The sequence below is a fragment of the Panthera onca genome, chromosome B2 (genome assembly GCF_046562875.1).
Source record: "Panthera onca isolate mPanOnc1 chromosome B2, mPanOnc1 haplotype 2, whole genome shotgun sequence".
Taxonomy (NCBI): domain Eukaryota; kingdom Metazoa; phylum Chordata; class Mammalia; order Carnivora; family Felidae; genus Panthera; species Panthera onca.
The window spans coordinates 38230782-38241249 of NC_138343.1; the positions used below are offsets into that span (position 1 = coordinate 38230782).

General features: G+C 39.3%; 1 long non-coding RNA gene across 1 annotated transcript; it reads right to left on the reverse strand.

The window, feature by feature from the left end:
* Positions 1 to 246: 246 nt before the first annotated feature.
* Positions 247 to 4813, reverse strand: LOC132666414 (uncharacterized). Its single transcript, XR_009604652.3, has 2 exons — positions 4624 to 4813; positions 247 to 1727 (listed from the first exon to the last, which is right to left on the reverse strand). It is a non-coding gene; the product is annotated as an uncharacterized LOC132666414 (long non-coding RNA).
* Between the last annotated feature and the right edge of the window lie 5655 nt (positions 4814 to 10468).

Sequence of the window (10468 nt, forward strand, 5' to 3'; positions counted from 1 at the left end):
GGGAGCTGCACACAGGGTTGACATGCACGCATGCCACTGGAGACATGGTGACAGTGTACAAATTCTCACACACACACAGTGGGGAGTATGTGATGGAGATGGGATGTAAGGGTATGCATACCTTATTACAGCTCCCTAGTCCCTGCACATGTCCTCAAACTGCTTAGGCTCCCTCAGATCAAAGGGCACTGGGTTCACTAACTTACATTTTAAGGGAAGGGATAAAGCAGTTGAAAGTACAGGAGGTATGTATAAGCTTATTCGTTATTTATTGGTTATTCTGTGTTTACATCTCCAGAGCTATTCTCTGTCTTGCTCTGTACACAGGAGGTGGATATATATGGATTGCAGCATCCATCCCCCTTGCTGTCATGGGTTGATTTCCCTTGGAGAAGACACGGAAATGGGATTTGGGATGCAAGATATTTACTTGGTATCAACACCTGTGAAAGGGAGGGGAGGAAGCAGGACAAAGCAGAGGGAAGCCAAGTTGAAACACAGGCCAACAGCTTTTGACCAGTTTGGCTGGGACTTCTGAAGCCTTGTCTATTTTAGTGTCCTCTGGGATGACCCAGCTAGGCCTTTATAACCCACCTTGCTTAGCCACTGGCTGTGGGCTGCTTCCGGTCAGGCATGATCTTGAATGTGTGGCTCTCTGCAGCTGGGCAGCAAGCAGGTCCTTGGAATATGTATTTGTCTTCCATACTTGTCTTCTGACTTTAATAGACTCAGCCAACAGAAGGCACCCACAGGAGTTCAGAAGGTGAGAGGAACACAAGGTTGGAGTGTTGATTCCTCATGCTTCCTTCCTCACAGGCCATTTTTAGCAGCAGCTATGTTTCTTTACAAAAAGCCATGACTCTTGTGTCATTTCTCCCATGGCTACAGCTTGTACTGGGTTCCAGTAACATCTACCCCCCCCCCCCCCTCGCCAACCTCATACCCAGGTCCAGGCAGTAGTAACAGCTCAATCTGTTGATGTTCCTTTGGTGCCTCACTATTCTTAGTTCCCTTAACTTTACTTCTGCCTCCTTAAGTAGTCCCCTTATTAACTACTCTTTAGTTAAATCCATGAAATGTACCCTATCTTTCCTGCTAGGATCTGATTGGACCAGTAATCAAGGAATTTTCTCCTCCATGCTGGTTTTCTTTGGTCCCAAATTCCTGTGTAGTACCTAAGATCTTCTGCAAATTAGATAGGAGTTTAGGAAAAACCTACTTTTAAAATCTATAGTGAGGTGTTTAATGCAGAGTAGCATGCAGTTTGTTTTGTTCTTTAATGTTGATAGGCTATAAGTTGCTATTTATTGAGGGAGAAATGTAATATATACTTTGGATCTTCCCCAGAAACTGACCCTGAGATGAATGGTTTATTAAGGAAAAATTCCAAGGAGGATAATGAGGGAGTCTGGAAAGCAGGAGAGAGAAAGGGAATAAATTAAAGCAGGTATATTGTTCAGGCAAAGTCCCACCGAGGGCAGGCTGCAGCCTGATCCTATAGGGGAACTCTGGGGCAAAAGCTAGGTCTAAGTTTTATGGGTGCAGAGATCTGAAAACCCAGCTCCTTTGCCTCAGGTAGGGACAGTCATTGGCTAAGGACTGCCCCCAGGGAGATAAACTCAGTTTCTTCTGGCTCTCTGCACCTGCAGATGAGGTGGTTCCAAGTTTGAGGGCAATCGTCCAAACAGGAGGTACAGACGCAGGCTATTGGAGGCAAAATCTCGAAGCTGGAGAGAGATGCACAGAAATGGTAAAAAGGAACTCAGGAGTACCACACTGAATAAACAATATATAGGCCAAAGTTTCTTTGTAAGAACTCTAGAACCCAGTTAAGAAGTTGAGCAACCAAGCTAAGAACAAAAAGCTATATTCCAAACAGTAGAAAACTGGATTTTGGGGGTGCCTGGATGGCTCAGTTAAACCTCTGACTTCAGCTCAGGTCATGATCTTGTGATCTGTGGGTTTGAGGCCTGCGTCGGGCCCTGTGTTGACAGCTCAGAGCCTGGAGCCTGCTTCAGTTTCTGTGTCTCCCTCTCTGTCTGCCCCTCCCCTACTTATGCTCTGTCTCTTTCTCAAAATATTAAAAAAAAATAAAACTGGCATTTTTGCTTGCCCTTGCTCCACCCCCTTTAGGAAATTGAGACAAAGCTGCCCCATTCTTGGTCCTTCCCCTGGGAGGGAAGGAAAAGACTTCAACTTGCTTACAATATTCTAGCTTGTCTGGGGGCTGCCTAAAGGATGGCTTTTTGTCTCAATTCAGAGCACTGATGGGAAGGGCAGCATAATTTGGCTATCTCGTTGCAGGTCCCTGAAAGCAGAGGGCAAGCACCACAATGTGAGAGCTGCAGCAGGGGGCTGAGGGCACAGGGACAGAAATACGATAGGACATCAAAGCCCCTGCTACGAAGCAGGTGTAAGATTTTAGGGAAGTTAAGACATTTAAAAGCAACCTGAACATAGGGAATTGGAATAAGCACATAGGGCCAGGAAAGATACATCACCAAAATGATTGGAGAGAACCAATCTTTACACCTTTATGCGGCCTTCTTAAAATTCTTCCCCTGCAGAGAAGTCTGCAAAGAGAGGCAACACTTTTCAAATTCCCAGTTTTCAACAAGAGATCACAATGCGTATAAAGAAACAGGGAAACAGAGCCCATTTAAAGGAATAATAAAGCCCTAGAAATTGACTCTAAAGAAATGCAGTCCTCTGACTTGAGGACTTAAGATGGTTGTTTTAAAGTATTCTCATGAGCTAAAGAAGAACACAGGCAACCAAACTTAATCCAGAAAATGATAGATGAGTAAAATGAGAATATCAACAGATATTCTGGAGCTGAAAATATAGTATCTGAAGTGAAAAATTCATTAAAGGGGTTCAACATCCCATTAAACAGGCAGAAAAAAAAACAGTGAACTTGAAGGGATTTCAAATTATTCTTTTTGCTCTTCAAATTAAATAACGTGAACAGAATCTGAGGGACTTATGGAACAACATCAAATGGACCAATATATACATTATAGGAATCCCAGAAGAGAAAGGGACAGAGCTTTCTTGTAGTGATGGCTTAAAACTTCCCAAATTTGAGGAAAGAAATGGGTGTACAAATGCAAGATGCTCAAACTCCAAGTAGGATAAAAATCAGAAAGGGGAGCCTGGGTGGCACGGTCGGTTGGGTGTCCGACTTCAGCTCAGGTCATGATCTCGCGGTCCGTGAGTTCGAGCCCCGCGTCAGGCTCTGGGCTGATGGCTCAGAGCCTGGAGCCTGCTTCCGATTCTGTGTCTCCCTCTCTCTCTCTGCCCCTCCCCCGTTCATGCCCTGTCTGTCTCAAAAATAAATGTTAAAAAAAAATTAAAAAAAAAATCAGACTCTCCACTGAGACAATCAAACCGCCAAAAGTGGAAGACAAAGAATCTTAAAAGTGACTCCCCACATACAAGAGGTTCTTTATCATGGATTTCTCAGCAGAAAACTTATAGGCCAGAAGTCAATGGGTCAATGGGATGATTTATTCAAAGTGCTGAAAAAAAATTGAATACTTTATCCAGAAAGTCTGTCCTCAAAAATGAGGAATACATTTTCAGATAAAAACAACAACAACAACAAACTTGAGGGAGTTCATGACTGGCCCCTATAGAAATGCTAAAGAGAGTCCTTCAAATTGAAAGGATGCTAGGCAGGAACTCAAAGCCCTATGAAAATATAAAGTTCTCTGGTAAAGGTAAATATATGGACAAATATAAAAGCCTGTGCCATTTTAAATGTGGTTCATAACTCTTGTTTTATAAAATATAAGTGATGAAAGCATAAGAACTAAACCTATGTTAATTGGTATATAATCTAGAGGTCATTGTGATAGAAAATCAAGTATGGGAGATGGAACTGTAAAGTACTTTTTGTATTCCACTGAAGTTATCAGTTAAAATAGATGGTTATAGTTTAGGGTGTTTTATATAATCCTGATAGTAGCCTCAGAAGTATCTATATAAGTATACACAAAAAGAAATGAGAAGGGAATCAGAACATGTCACTACAAAAAATAAAATCAAAGGCACACAAAGGCAGGAAGGAAATAGAAGTCAGAAAAACTAAGACATACAGAAAATAAAATCCATAATTTAAGTGTAGATCGATTAAACTACTTGGTTGAAAGATTAGAATGAATAAAAACACAGGATCTGACTATATGCTGTCTACAAGTGACTCACTTAATTTTACCATCACTTATTCCTTAATGTTCTTCCCTTTTTATATAGGTTTGAGTTTGACCTATATTTTTCTTCTCTAAAGAACTTAAAGTCTTATGGTTTTCTATTTCAATTATACCTCAATAAAGCTAAAAAAAAAAAAGAAACCTTAGGAACTTTATGTAGTCTTTTTAAAGTTAGAGAAATCTCTAATGATAGTGCTTCAATCTCCCAGGGCTATTCCTCTCACAGAGGTCTTTATAAGGGGCCTCTGGGAAAGACTCCCCTCTACCACCCTTGCTATTTCCACAGCTGAATGCTGAGCTGCTTCTGTAGACCAACGCTCCTAGCTGGACTTGCCCAGGCCAGCCTCAGACTCAGTGGTAGGGCCTCTGGCAGAGGTCATTTCACTTGTCATCAGAGTGCCATCTTCACCTTCACTCAGCCCACGCAAGTCATATGGCTGGCCTTGCTTCTAGTACTCCAGGTTGGTCTCATCTGTGCCATCTATTTCCAGACTCCTTCAGGATCACTGAGGGCCATCCAGGTATATGAAGAGCTTATATATTCCTGAAAATTCTGGGATGACAGAAGGGCAATGGTGATTTTTCCCCATCCCAGCCAACTCCTTGGACTGGGGTTCTAAACTTTGACTGTTAAGTCAGTTGAGAAAACTTTGGGATCTAAAGAACTTTTAACATTTCTTACAAAAAGGTAGGACTACTGGCAATGAATTCCCTTAACTTGTCAGACTCTTTCTTCCGCACTTCTGAGAGATATTTGGAGGGTACATGATTCTAGGTTGATGATAGGTTCTCTCAACACTAAATATTTCATTCCATTTTCTTCTTGCTTAAATAGTTTAAGGAAAAGTCAGGTGTAATTTTTTGTTCCTCTGTAAAGGTTTTTTCCCCCCTCCTTTGGCTTGAGGATTTATCTTTGATTTTTTATAGTTTGTAAATATGCCTAGGTGTAAGTTTTCTTTTGAGATTTTATTCTGCTTTGGGTTCAGAGGTTCTTGGATCTGTAGTTTGATGTCTGAAATTTAATTTGGGGGAAATTCTCAGTTATTGTTTTAAACATTTCTTCTGTTCCTTTTTCTTCTGATAGCCCCATTATACATATGTTGTAGTTCAGCATTTCTTCTGTTCCTTTTTCTTCTAATAGCCCCATTATACATGTGTTGTAGTTTTGTCGTTGCCCAACAGTCCTTGGACTTTAAGTCTATGTTTGCTTTTTGGTTTAAAGATCATATTGATGTATTCTCTAGCTCAGATTCTTTCTTCAGCTATATCTAGTCTATAAGTAATCCCAAAGGTATTTTTCACTTCTGTTATTTTTTTATATCTCTAGCATTTTTTTTTTTCTTTTAACCTTTTTATTTTTGAGACAGGGAGACACAGAGCATGAACAGGGGAGGGTCAGAGAGAGGGAGACACAGAATCCGAAACAGGCTCCAGGCTCTGAGCTGTCAGCACAGAGCCCGTCGCGGGGCTCAAACTCAACGGACCGCGAGATCATGACCTGAGCCGAAGTCGGCCGCTTAACCGACTGAGCCACCCAGGCGCCCCATCTCTAGCATTTCTTTGTTCTTCTAGCTCTGCTTACACTATTTGTCCTTGCATGCTACCTGATTTATTAGACCCTTAGCATATCAATCAGTTATTTTAGATACCCAGTCTGATATTCCCAGTTCAACATCCCTGCCATGTCTGGTTCTAATGCTTGCTCTGTTTCTTCAAACTGTTTTTCTTCCTTTCATAGGTATTGTAATTTATTGAATTTTTAAAATATTTATTCTCAGAGGGAACATGCAGGGGAGGGGCAGAGAGAGAATCCCAAGCAGCTCCATGCTGTCAGCACAGAGCCCGATATGGGGCTCCATCTCACAAACTGAGATCATGATCTGAGCTGAAGTTGGATGCCCAACAAACTAAGCCACCCAGGCCTCCCCCACCTTTTTTTTTTTTCCTTTGGAACAATTGAAGTATAGTTGACATATAACACATTAGTGTCAGGTGAACAAAACAAGGATTCAATATTTGTATATATTGTGAAATGATCACTGCAATTTTTTGATAGGAAGTACTGATGTACCAGGTAAAAAGCACAGTAAATAGGACTCTAGTAACATGGTAGTGAAATGTGGGGGAAGATGAGGGAATATTCTATAGTCCTATCATTAGGTCTAAGTCTTTTAGTGAACCTCTGGACAAGATTTCAAATGTTTCTCAGTTTTTCTCCACCCTTTGGTAGAACAGGTTGGAATGTGTGGAGTTGGAGATTTCCCTTCTCCAGGTCAGTTAGGTTCTGCTAGTACTCCAGAAGGCTAAGCTCCAGTAAACTAGTTTCCCCTGAGGGTAGGTCTTGCTAGTAAATAGAGTTCTCTGGCATGTTTCAAAAGGATTCCTCTTCCCCCTCTTCATGCAGGAAACCTGAGGGAATTTGTCTCCAGTATTTACTGTGGAAACCTGGTTGAATTCAGGAGGTAAATTTCATGACAGTGTGCCCCTGTAGAGTTTAACTTTCAGAGTTGTTTGCACTAAGCCTTCAGAAATTTGTGAATTACTGTTCAGATTTTCCTATCCAGCACTGGTTCTTACAGTTTTTCTTGTATTGGCCCTGGTAAACCATGACAGCCTGTATTTTCCTGCTTTCTTTAATCTTGGGGCAATTTACCTTGTATCGTCCCCCCTCTTGTAGATCTAAGAAAATGTCAATTTTTCCAATCTGTTCAACTTTTCTTATAAGGGCAGAGTAGTGACTTCTAAACTCCTGACATGTAGAACCTGAGACTCCTTTTAGATCTAGTACATGCACGGGTTAAAAGTGAAGGGATGGAAAAAGCTATTCCATCCAAATAGGAACAAAAGAGCAGGGATACCTATAGTAATATCAGACAAGATAGTCTCACTGTTACAAGAAACCAACAACAGTGTATAGTGAATGATAGAAAGGTCAATTCACTAACAATGATAAACTTACGCAAACATCAGAAATCCTAAATATATGAAGTAAACATGGACAGAATTGAAGGGAGAAATAGCTCTAGACTTTAATACCTCACTTCAATAATGGATAGAATAAGACCACAGTAAGGAAATAGAGTACTTGAACATTATAGACCAATTGTACCTAACAGACATCTATAGGACACTATCCAAGAACACATTTTTCTCAAGCTCACATGGAACATAATCCATGATAGGCCATATGTTAGGCCACAAAACAAGACTTAATAAACTTGAAGAGATTGAAATGTTAAGATTTTCTAGTTTCATTCCCTTGTGATAACAGAAGGAAAACTTGAAAATCCAAAAACATGTGGAAGTTAGACAACACAATCTTAATAGATCAAAGAAATCACAAGGGAAGTTAGAAAATATCTGAAGACAAATATGTGCCCAGAAAATATCTGGAAAAGATATATGCCCAAACTAATGAGATGTAGTGAAAGGAGTGATAAGGGAATTCATAGCTGTAAATATATTTTAAAACATTTCAAAACAACCTCACAAGTTTAGCACAAGGAAGGAAATAATTTGTTTTCTTGCTCCTTAAGATTAAAGCAGAAATTGGGGTGCCTGAGTAGCTCAGTCAGCTGAGCATTCAATTCTTGATTTCAGCTCAGGCCATACATGATCTCATGGTTCATGGGTTTTAGCTCTGCACTGACAGCATGAAGTCTGCTTCGGATTCTCTCTCCCCTTCTCTCTCTACCCCTCCCCTGCTCTCTTGCTCTCAAAATAAAGATTAAAACAGAAATGAAAAATAGAAAAGTCAATGTAACCAAAAGTTGGTTCTTTGAAATAGTCAATCTAATTAAAGGTTTGTCAATTTTGATTAAGCAAAAAGATTCAGCTAAAGTCAGAAATGGTTTTTGATGAAGTCCCAATAGTTAATGTTTGCTTTTGTTTCCCTTGCCTTGGAAGACATACCTAGAAAAACGTTGCTATGGCTGATGTCAGAGAAATTAATGCTTGTGCTCTTTTCTAGGATTTTTATGGTTTCAGGTCTCACATTTAGGCCCTTAATCTATTTTGAGAGACAGAGAGACAGAGAGACAGAGAGACAGAGAGACAGAGAGACAGAGAGACAGAGAGACAGAGAGACAGAGAGACAGAGAGACAGAGAGACAGAGAGACAGAGAGACAGAGAGACAGAGAGACAGAGAGACAGAGAGACAGAGAGACAGAGAGACAGAGAGACGAAAGTGGTCCAGCCTTCCCAATACCATTTGTTGAAGAGACTTTTTCCCATTGAATATCATTTCCTATTTTGTCAAAGATTGACCATATAGTTGTGGGTTTATTTCTGGATTTTTGAGTCTGGTTTATTGATCTGTATTGGTTTTTGTGCCAGTATCATACTGTTTTGATTACTACAGTTTTATAATATAACTTGAAGTCTGGAATTGTGATGCCACCAGCTTTTCCTTTTCAAGGTTGCTTTGGCTATTCAGGGTCTTTTGTGATTCCATACAAATTTTAGGATTGTTCTAGCTCAGAAAAATACAGTTGGTATTTTGATAGAGATTGCATTAAATGTGTAGATTGCTTTGGGTTGTATAGACATTAACAATATTTTTTCCAATTCTTAAGCATGAAATCTCTTCGTTTGTGTTGTCAATTTTTTTCATCAGTATTTTATAGTTTTCAGGGTACACATCTTTCACCCCTCTGATTAGATTTATTCCTAGCTTATATTATTGCTTTGGGTGCAACTGTGATTATTTTTCTCTTTCATGCTTTGTTATTGTTTAGAAATACAACAGATTTATGTACCTTGATTTTGTATCCTGTAACTTTACTGAATTTGTTTCAGTTTTAGCAGTTTTTGGTGGAATCTTTCTGCACAGTGAAGGAAACAATCAACAAAACTAAAAGTCAATCTGTGGAATGGGAAAAGATATTTGCAAATAGCTTATGTGATAAAGGATTAGTATCCAAAATATGTGATGAACTTATAAAAACTCAACACCCCAAAAATGAATAATTCAGTTAAAAATGGGCAGAAAACATGAATAGACCTTTTTCCCAAGACAACATACAAATGGCCAACAGACACATGAAAAGATGCTCAACATCATTGATCATCATGGAAATACAAAACTACATTTACATCTGTCAGAATGATAAAAGTCAATACAGGAAACGTGTTGGTAAGCGTGTGGAGAAAGGAGAATCCTCTTGCGCTGTTGGTGGGAATGAAAACTGGTACATCCACTCTGGAAAATAGTAGGGAGTTTTCTCAAAAAGTTACAAATAGAACTACCCTACAATCCAGCAATTGCACTGCTAGGTATTTACCTAAAGAATACAAATATGCTAATCCAAAGGGATACATGCATCCCCATGTCTATAACAGCATTAACAATAGCCAAGTTATGGAAACAGCTCAAGTATCCATCAACTGGCGAATGGATAAAGATGCAATATATATGTACAATGGAATATTATTCAGCAAGAATTAAATTTTTCCATTCGCAATGACATGGATGGAACTAGAGAGTACTAAATGAAAGTCAGAAAGACAAATACCATGATTTCACTCATGTGGAATTCAAGAAACAAAACAGATGAGTAAAGGGACAAAAAGACAAACCAAGAAATAGATTCTTAGTTAAGAGAACTGATGGCAACCAGAAGGGAGTGGGTAGGAGGACAGGTTAAATAGGTGAATGGGGGTTAAGGAGTACACCTGTTGTGATGAGCACTGTGTGGAAGTAGTGAATTCCTATGTTGTACACCTGAAACTAATTTTAAACTGTTGACTGGAATTTAAGAACTTTAAAACTCAGAACTAGAAGAGGGGATATTATAATCTTTACACCTGTAAGATTGGTTAGAAAAATATGACGGTTGTATACTGAATATATTAGATAATCTAAATAAAATAGGTAAGCTACTAGAAACAACCACCAAAACTAAATCATGGAGAAATAGAAAATCTGATTAGACTTATGAATTATAAGGAGATGGAGTCAGTAATCAAAAACCTCCCAAAGAAAATCCCAGAACCAGATGTCTTCAGTGGTGAATTCTACCAAACATTTAAAGAAATATTGACACCAATACTCCTCACACTCTTCCAAAACAATTGAAGAGGAGAGATAATGCCCACACTCATTCTAGGGGGCCAGCATTACCTTGGTTTCAAAACCATATAAAGATACTGCAAAGAAACTACAGACCAATATGAATATTGATGTAAAAATCCTTAGAATATTAGCAAGCAATTCAACACCACATTAAAAGAATTTTATGCTATGATCAAGCAG